At 33.1% G+C, this 8117-nt stretch overlaps 2 non-coding genes across 2 annotated transcripts; one reads left to right on the top strand and one right to left on the bottom strand.

Annotated features, from left to right (window-relative positions):
• The first annotated feature begins 3602 nt into the window (after nucleotides 1-3602).
• On the top strand, nucleotides 3603-3689 carry TRNAS-GGA. Its single transcript has one exon. It is a non-coding gene; the product is annotated as a tRNA-Ser (tRNA).
• A 1274-nt stretch (nucleotides 3690-4963) lies between these two features.
• TRNAT-UGU lies at nucleotides 4964-5036 on the bottom strand. The gene has a single exon. It is a non-coding gene; the product is annotated as a tRNA-Thr (tRNA).
• Between the last annotated feature and the right edge of the window lie 3081 nt (nucleotides 5037-8117).

Genomic DNA, 8117 nt, shown 5'->3' with positions numbered 1-8117 from the left:
GATTTACTAGAGGCATATCAACCCTGACGCGGGTTGTACCAACTCGGGTTCCCTTACCCGGGCGCGAGAAGAGGAAGCTGGACGAGGAGCTGGCGCGGGTTGGCTGACGCGGGTTGCGACCATGGCATCTACCCAGGTCGCGTCTTTACCTTGGCCGAAAATCAACATTTTTAAAGGGCATTTTAGACTTTTATATGGAAACCATTAGGTTTTCCAAAGACCATATAAATACTCATGTAATCCCCAAGTTGGGACTTATCTCATTTTCTCTCAAGAACTTTGTCTAAACTTGTAAAAGCTTGAATCTTTTGATAATCTAAGGAAGTACTTCATCTTATATTTTTGTTTCTCTTGCTCATTAACATGATTAGCCTTGATCCTTACATCGGTTTAAGCTTTCTCATGGAAATTACTGAGTAGTGACCTTGTGATTCATGGGTTGGATAGATTAGGGTGATTAGGTGGATATTTAGGATGTTTATGGCTTGATTAACATTGTTCTATGCTTGATAAGTGTATTTAATGCTATATTAGACTTGGTCACTCTCATCTAGACCTTAAGCTATTTTACACCCGAAAGGTGTTTGTTAAAATGTTTGAATGAGCTTAGTATTGTATTTTACATATTCGGCCAACGACAGTTGATGTCCGAGATGTTTAAGTGGTTAGTAGACTTGTGATTCATGCATGCTTGATTGCTTTAGCCAACGACAGTTGATGTTTAATTCATAATTAGCATATAGGTTTTTGCCACGACAGTGGATTAATCTATATTGAATGAGATCTAGACCTATAGACTTGTTGATTGTTTTGTTTGAACATCCTAGATTGAACTTTGATCACCTTATATCAATTATCATTGCTCATGGATCCATTCTTAGCATTTTATTGAATTTTTGCACTTATTTCTTGATTGGATTTGAGATCACCTTGTTTATATTTCTAGGATATTAGTTTGTTACAAATCATTCATCTTCTTGTTTGCTTAGATTAAGGAAGCTTGTATATTCTTGGTGTTATAGATCATTAGTTCCTTGTGGATTCGATCTTAAAATGCTACAATGACATACCATTCGATTGTGGTATTGTTGGCACATTATGTTAATTGGTGTGTGCAAACGCCTAATCAGTCCACTGCGTGACCTCGGGATTCTCTTGAAAGAATGTCCTTGTTCGGTAGGGTGTCTGTCGCTGTGATCAATTTCGGCTATTAAAATTATAAAACATTAATATAGGCAAAACTAATATGAACAAAGAGATTTGAAGATCTTTACTCGGGGAAGAGAGCCACGAAATCTATCTAGTATAACTAAGTTGGAGAACTTTGTATGAGATTAACTCAAAGAAAAGTATTCTTAGCAAAAAGGGTTTTATTACTGGTATGGTGAGTGAAACATAAAAGGGCTAAGGAGATAGAGTTTCTTGGATCATATGTTCGATCATAGAAACGGGTGAGACTAGTATTATCCTGATTAAGTAAGACTTGTAAGTTTACTTGGAAAAAATCTAGTAAAGACGTTGTGATTTTACCGTACTTGAGAGTTTCCTACCTCATACGGCTCGACAACCAACTCTTTTGTTTTGGTGTACCAGTTTTTTTCACTTTAACCTACTTTAACTTTATATCTAATTGAATGAGATTTCTTATAGATATTCATTCGGTTTTTCTTGGATTAAACAAAAGAGAGTAATTACATGAGTTTCAAACTTTCGTTTTGATTTAATTAATATATTAATTAATCTAATAATAAGTTTTATCTTTTCTCCTACCTTCAGAAAAAAAAAGGCATGTCCACTGTTATTAGATATTAGAATTTTCTGAAAGGTAACTATCCCGCTTTCATATATAAATTTATATAGAATCGTTGAAAAAGACTTTTTTTCATACTTCATAAAAAAGAAAAAGACTTACTGTCTTTAGGATCTGATGCTACACCGCTGCTCAATACCTTAGGGGATCCACTCTATTACATAAGTAGATTCCTAAGATTTATCTCATATTATGATATAAATAAACAGCTCTTGTTGTATCGGTCCAAAACCTTTCCAGTTGATCTTTACGGTGCTTCCTCTATCAATTAAATCTTTTTTTATCCATAGAAATAAAGTATTTAGGCATATCTAGTCTTCACTTCATATTTGATCCATGAAGTTTATTTATTTGCTACAGCTGATAAAAAATCGTTTTGGACGATGCTTATGTAGAAAGCCTTTTTTTTTTCTAGTATTTCATTGACTAGCTGTTCGTTCTTTTTTTCTATAGTGGAGATAGTCGCACGTAATGACAGATCACAGCCATATTATTAAAAGCTTGTGGTAAAAAGGGGTTTCGTTCTAATGCCCGAAAATAATATTCTAAAGCTTTGGTATGTTCCCCATTACTTGTGTGGATAAGGCCTATATTATATAGTATATAACTTCGATCATAGGGGTCAATTTCTAGTCGCATAGCTTCATAATAATTCTGTAATGCTTCCGCATAATTTCCTTCAGATTGAGCCGGCATCCGTTACGGTCGTCATTCGCTTTAACGAATTCTCCGTTTCAGAACCGTATGTGAGATTTTCATCTCATACGGCTCCTCCTTTAGGTGCATAATGAAAATAATAAATATATGGATATGGAAAAATTTGATGTCATTATGAACTAAGCGGGGCTAATGTTTTTACAAGAAATCCCTAGCCAACCTTCTTGTAAAAGATCTTTTCTTACTACCAAGTGGATTCATATTCATACTAGATAAAAATAAAAAAGGAAACTCTAACAATTTCTTTGTTCTCAACGCCCCTAAATTTCCAGGAATTAGTCACTTCAACAGTCTTCAATGGTTATACGGGTATCCAAAGTACGGACGAGATGGATGTTTATTGTTCCAACCATTTTAATTAGTCCCAATCCCAAAGAAGAAGAAAGAAAAGGAATCTTTTTGAAGAAAGTTTTCGTGTTGTTGATTTCTCGGCGTAGTGCTTCTTCCCCTGTGCCTCCTATTCGTATATTGTATTAGTCTAGTAGGATTGATCTGTAATACGGGAACCGTAGGTAAAAACCTTTTGCTCAATACTAGAATTCATAATTGAAGCATCTAAGGCTGCACTAATCGTGGATACATGACAGAAGGGATTGCTTTTTTATATTATAAACTTCACCTTCAAAAGCGTAGATTTTTTGCAATACTCATTTTTTTCTATTCCAAATCGGTGAGAAATAGAAAAAAATGATAATGATAATCAAATCGCACCATCTCTGTAATAAGTAAATGCCTCTTTTTCTCCGGAAGTTGTCGGAATGACTCGTAATAAGATATCGGCTACAATTGTAAAGGTTTTATCAATAAAATTTCCATTTATACGCGATCTTGGCATAGGTAGTAATCCATTCTATAACTCGTTTTATTTCCTTTAACTTTTCTTTTGTGAGAAAATTTTCTCACAAACAAAGGAATTTTATAGTACGAACTAACATAAAAGCGGACTCGTTTTTTATAAAAAAATATTCTATCTACTTCCAATTTTTCCGATCAAAAAAGGTATCTATTAACCATAATCTAAAAAACGATGAATAACTCGCTATTCACCCAGGTACTCAGTCATAATCCTGATGTCGGAGAGATGGCCGAGTGGTTGAAGGCGTAACATTGGAACTGTTATGTAGACTTTTGTTTACCGAGGGTTCGAATCCCTCTCTTTCCGTACTTTCAACTAAATAACCAATCTTACGTGATTGACCACAACGTATCAAATCAAATGAAAAAAATAGATATAAAATCTACATTTCTTTGCTATGGAAAATGCTGGGAAGAGCAAACAAGGGATCCAAACCTCCCTACCAATCTATGATACATGAATAGGAAAAAGATTCCCCGACAAAATCCCTTACCTTGTCCCTTTTTAGTTTTAATCAAAAAAGCGGGCAAAGGGGAGTTGTCCGAACTCTTGTTTTTAGTGATTTTTTTTACTTCACTTAGGTTTTTTAAGTCTGGCGAGAGTAATATTCTACGACAAGCAATTCATTTATTTTCAAACCGACGCATTTCCTATCTATTATTTGATTGACTAACCCTTCATATTGGAATGTGTGAAGAGTCAGATGGTTTGGCAATTCCTCGGGGGCAGATGACTCAAGAAGATTTTGAACCAAAGTTCTAGAGTTTTGTTCATCCTTCACTGTAATAATATCTCGGGGTTTGCATCGATAACTTGGTATATCAACTATACGACCATTAACTAAAATATGCCCATGGTTAACTAATTGGCGCGCTTGAGGAATAGTCAAAGCCATACCCAACCGAAAAAGGATGTTATCCAAACGCATTTCAAGTAATTGTAATAAAACTTGACCCGTTGACCCCTTGGCTTTTCCGGCGATACGAACATATTTAAGTAATTGGCGTTCTGTAAGACCATAATGAAAACGCAATTTTTGTTTTTCTTCTAAACGAATACGATATTGAGATTTTTTTCCGGAGCGTGATTGGTTTCTAAGATCGCTTCCTGCCCTAGGCCTTTTACTAGTTAGTCCCGGTAAAGCCCCCAGACGTCGTATTTTTTTAAAACGAGGCCCTCGGTAACGTGACATAAAGACTCCTTTTTTTATTGAAATTGGACAAAAACTAAAAAAAATTAAAACTGAACTAAATGATAATGATAAATAACGTAAAATCCACTCCAATAAACTATTGGAATACAAAGAGTCAGAAGATATATTCTCTCAATATACAGATTTTTTTGTATTGTATATACAATATATATAAATCAATAAATCACAAAAATTTTCCTTTATTTTCTTCATTTATTTTGCCAAGATCTAACCCTTTTACCCCAATATATATTCCTATATGTAAGTTTATATGACATAATATAAATGGCGTGGTAACTCTTGGAAAAAGGTGAAAGAAGTCTTTTCAATCTTATTTTTTTTGAAAGTACATTAAAAATCATGTAAAAAAAATGAAAAACTATGTAAAAGCCGGCTATCGGAATCGAACCGATGACCATCGCATTACAAATGCGATGCTCTAACCTCTGAGCTAAGCGGGCTCAACTAAAATAGTGTATACAAATTCACTAAACTACTAGATCGTATTAATTAACTATTCTATTCATATTTTTCCTTATCTATTTAGAATTCATCATATTTTCGATATTCTAGAACAGAATATAGCTCAAATAAATAGTGACTATCATTAAATAAATAAAACAAAACCTTAATGAATTAATATAATATAGCAATATATCGACTTTCTAATTTTGATTTCATGAGTTTCTAAATAAGAAAATTTTAATTAGACCGGAAAGCTTTTTTTTAAAGTTAAATGATATCTGATTTGAAATTCTTGGTTTTTTTGTTCTAACCTCATGCAATTATTATTATTTGATACTTTTTCTCTTTTTATATTCTTTATTATTTTATAGAATTATTAGAATGAATATTCGAATATTCATTTCGAATATAATTTTTTAGAATTATTCGAACTTCAAATCTACGAAGTAGACTTATAATCTTTTTACATTGCACATTGTAGAATTCTAAGTTTCAATAATGATCATAAATTTCTTTTCATGGAAGTAAAAAAAACGAATCGACCGTTCGACTATTTCTTAAAATTGAAGACAACGATGAGAAAAGGAAGAACATATATATGTTCTCTAATATATAACCATATTGAATTGCAAATACAAAAATGATAGAATCTTTGTTGATTAAACTAAATCAATATGGATGGGGCTAAAAAAAATGCAAGAAGTTACCAAAGAAATAAGTATCTGTATGTAATGAATTCCAAGGTTTCGTCATAAGAAAAAGTGGAAAGACATCATAATGAGATCCTAATCTCAAAGCAAAAAGGGGGATATGGCGGAATTGGTAGACGCTACGGACTTAATTGGATTGAGCCTTGGTATGGAAACCTACTAAGTGATAACTTTCAAATTCAGAGAAACCCTGGAATTAACAATGGGCAATCCTGAGCCAAATCCTGGGTTACGCGAACAAACCAGAGTTTAGAAAGCGGGATAGGTGCAGAGACTCAATGGAAGCTGTTCTTTTGTGTTCATATATGTCATAGTACTTCTTCACACAATACTCGTACGACTCTATATCAGACCCATTTTGCACTTTCAATTGGTATCAGAGCAGGTCACCTAAGTCACTGGTATGATCCTGAAGGCAAGATGAATAATATTGTACATGAATTTGTGCTTGATCCTGAAGACTATGGGCATTGGAATGTGATGATGAAGACAAACTTGGAAAGTATTGATATGGATGTTTGGCCATCAGTGGAAGATGGCTATGAAGTTTCCAAGATAGTAGATAAAGATGGTGTTGTAGTCAACAAACCATTGACTAAATGTACAAAACGTGAAAGGGAGATGTCAAGGTATTTCGCAAAAGTTTTATTTATTATTTTTACATCAATCAAAAAAAGCAACTCGTTTGATTCAAAGATGCAAGAATGCAAAAGAGGCATGGAATATTCTGCAATTACAAGAAATTGAGAAGGCTAAGAGTTCAATGATGATTGTTTTCAAATCAAAATTTAAGAACTTGAAAATGGAAAAAAATGAATTTGTATCAGATTTTAGTTCTCAACTCAATGCGTTAGCACAAAAAGCTCGTGTTCAAATTTTGCCATACTCGGGTGGAGTACTTAGGTTATATAATTTGGCTAATTGAATAGAAACTGATCCAAAAAAAGTGTTGTCACCTTAAAGAAATGCATGTGTTTTTAAGATTGACAGTCTTTTAAAAACATTTTTCACTATTGAACAAGGACTGGTTGGAGTTGTACAATAACACTCAAAAAGCTTATTCTCATGGTGACATGTGACTACAAAACAATGTTGTAATGTTTCTCAATTAATATATAAGTGATTCCCTAGCAATTTAATTTTGGACTAACAAAATTCTCAATTGATTCTCAAGCCGCCACGTAAGTAAAACTGTCATTCTAATTACGTGACAACTCAGCATGACATTTTTTTAATTAGTACAAACTACAAGTTATAACTTTTTAAATGTTTCTCTATTAATATATAGGGGATTCCATAGAAATTTAATTTTGGACTAACAAAATTCTCAATTGATTCTCAAGTCGCCACGTAAGCAAAATTAGTATTCTAATTACGTAACAACTCAACATGGCATTTTTTTAATTAGTACAACTATGTGTTATAACTTTTAAATGTTTCTCTATTAATATATAGAGGAGAAAGTAAAACCCCATCTATCTATATATATAAAGAAGAGTTTTATTCACTCCTAAGCTATCCACATAGGATGCCACGTCAGAAAGTCGAAGGCTGTCGTCGCGCCACGTGTCCCTGCATTCAAAATACATCACTTTGTTAAATGAATATATCTCTTCGCATTTTCATACATACAAACTATATATATAAAGAAGAGTTTTCTTCACTCCTATGCCATCCACATAGGATGCCACATCAGAAAGTCGAAGGCTGTCGTCGCGCCACGTGTTCCTGCATTCAAAATACATCATTTTGTTAAATGAATATATCTCTTCGCATTTCTATACATACAAGTAGTATGTAACTTACACTTTAATGCACATCAATAAGCGCTTATATATATATAGAGAAATCCATCGCAGCCATTACATATCCTGACAATACTCTAAGATCTTTTTATTAGTTATGGTGAAGTGATAAAACAGAAGAAATGCTGGAGTAACAAGCAGATAGTAGAGTAACATAAGACGTCGTCATCCTTGCTCAGTCACGAGCGCATTTAACATTACCGACGCCGCCTGACATCAGGTTCGTTCTGCTTATGTATCTTTAAAACATCCAAAAGTTTTTTTTTTTAGATCATTGAAAAGTATTCTTTTTCAGAGATTATGTGTTTTTAGTATTGATTGTATAGGATGTTTAGACATATATATTAAACATGTATGTTTACAGATACGAAATAGTACTCAATTTCTGTTACATATTGTAATAGTGGATTAGACTAAAAAAGAAAAGATGTGCTTATAATATGTTTTAGTTTTTAGTTTGAGGGAAAAAAAAATAATAATAATAAATAGATGTAGTGTATTATACGGGGATTATTATGATTTTGAAACTAAAACAAATATATAGGAAAATTGCACATTTTGG

This window comes from Brassica oleracea, chromosome C8, assembly GCF_000695525.1.
Source record: "Brassica oleracea var. oleracea cultivar TO1000 chromosome C8, BOL, whole genome shotgun sequence".
Classification (NCBI taxonomy): Eukaryota; Viridiplantae; Streptophyta; class Magnoliopsida; order Brassicales; family Brassicaceae; genus Brassica; species Brassica oleracea.
The sequence above is the reverse complement of the archived record's forward strand: the minus strand, read 5'-3'. Positions and strand labels throughout refer to the sequence as shown.